Source organism: Nematolebias whitei, chromosome 7 (genome assembly GCF_014905685.2).
Source record: "Nematolebias whitei isolate Nwh7 chromosome 7, NemWhi1, whole genome shotgun sequence".
In the NCBI taxonomy this organism is placed as follows: domain Eukaryota; kingdom Metazoa; phylum Chordata; class Actinopteri; order Cyprinodontiformes; family Rivulidae; genus Nematolebias; species Nematolebias whitei.
Genome location: NC_056504.1, coordinates 42,096,472 through 42,098,513, shown reverse-complemented (window position 1 = coordinate 42,098,513; position 2,042 = coordinate 42,096,472). Strand labels below are relative to the sequence as shown.

At 38.5% G+C, this 2,042-nt stretch overlaps 1 protein-coding gene across 1 annotated transcript in view; it reads left to right on the top strand.

The window, feature by feature from the left end:
- Positions 1 to 2,042, top strand: part of LOC119412574 (methyltransferase-like protein 7A) — a 4,765-nt gene that overhangs the window by 1,294 nt on the left and 1,429 nt on the right. The gene's annotated exons all lie outside the window — the stretch shown is intronic.

Sequence of the window (2,042 nt, the reverse complement as noted above, 5' to 3'; positions counted from 1 at the left end):
AATATGGTACAGGTATCCTAATATAGCACAGGTATCATAATATGGCAGTACACCCAGGCTCTCCAGAGTGATTAAAACAACAGAAAGAATAATCAGGCCTGAACATCCATGTCAGAAGAAGGCCATAACATTGTCTTTTTTAGTATTGCATTTTATTATTGGATATTAAGTATTTTAACTTTTTCTTGCACTGACTGACTCGAGCGCTTTGCACAAATGCAGCAGTTCATATATGCTCAGACTAGGTGTACATGAACAAATGGCCAATAAAGTTTCTTTATCATGAAAGTGCCAAACAGGTTTGCAGTCTGAACTGGAGTCTGGTTCAATCATTCACTAAAGGAGATGTTGGTAGTTGATATACAATCTTTATATCAGACTTTAAACAACATACATAGTTCCAAGTCTAATGAAGCTGGAAGCAGGAAGTTACACAACGATTAGATGACTGTAAAATACCCCCCCCCCACACACACACACACACACACTTATTCAGAGATTTATAAAACTTGGTTATTCAAGACAAATGTAGTATTTGACATGTCAGACGACTAAGCCTCCTAAAGTCTCCTATAAGATTAAAACCTGCAGTGGAAGTTGTGTAATTTTGTGATATTTGTGAAGTTATGCAACAAGTTCTCGTGCGAGTTTGCAAGTGAACCTGTTGAACTTCGACACACATCCAGCGCACATGTGCGCTCCACTCTGAGAAACACGTTCTAGACTTTGAGCAAGCACTGGTTTCACATTGTATTGTTTTAAATGATGGCCCGCCACAGAGGGGGCGACAATGCTTTTGCCTGTGTTTGTGACTGTTAGCAAAATATCTCATGAACCTGTCTAATGAAACTCTTAGAAGGTAATCAATGGATGCATATCTAATTCTTATCTTTTGGAGTCAGCCTCTTTCAAAATGGCCACCACAATCAGTCTTACAACACAAAAAACGTCTCAGTGATGTACTTACAACCCACAAGTGTTACATATTGTATAAGACATATGCCTAAAACTTTGGCATTAACGGTTAACGTCAAACACGTTTTTCCATCAGCAAAATATATTTTAATAAAGATCAGACGATAATGGTTGTACATCTAGGACTGATTAACAATTAGAGTTAACCCAATTCAAGATGGCCACCACACCTGTTTGAGTCATCACCATCGTTTTTGCCATCACACAAATGGCTAAAAGTTGGATCTGGTACCGCCTGTACTGTATGATGAGCATGAACCAGCACATGGAGTCATTTATTTATTACAGTTTGATGTACAGCACTTTGACAGCATTCATTATGTGCACGAGGAGGGAGCAGAGCCAGACTTAATGATTCTGTTAAAGCCCTGAAGCATCAGGATCTGGAACTTAGGAAGGTTCTGGTTTGAGGAAATTAACCTGCACTGGAGGAAAATTCCATTAATTGAAACCTCATCAGTTTAATCTGGAATGCGCTGGCAGTTTGTTTGCATTAACATGTTGTCAAACAAGGAAATATGTTCTATACCACTTAAACTAGGGGTGTACAAAGTACTGCCCCGTGGGCCACTTGAGGCCCTTGGTGTGATTTTGTGTGGCCCACAACTGCAATTTAAGAATTGTATCATTTTGGCCTGCAGGCATGAGAAGTTGATGCAGATGTACCATTCTGAAAATGTAATGATTTTTGTTTACATTTATAAATACAGTAGTCATTCGTTTATCACGGTGTGTTCCGTACCCACCCCCCCACCCCCCCTGCGCGCACGATAAGTGAAAAACTGCAAAAGTAGGAATAGTAGTACAAGTAGTAAGTACTAGTTATATATATTTTTATATATATAAAGGCATTTTAAACCCTTCCCACACTCTTGCAATGTTATAAACAATGTTGCAGCAGATGCTAAATAATTAAAAATAATTTATTTTAAATTAAAAAATCCATGATGATCGTGCAGCACATCCGTCAATCAGCCAACTGTGTGTCAGTTCCAATCTTATTTTGAAAAACCATGATAGAGCGAGGCCATGAAAGTCAAACCATGAAGTAGCAAGAGACTATACTG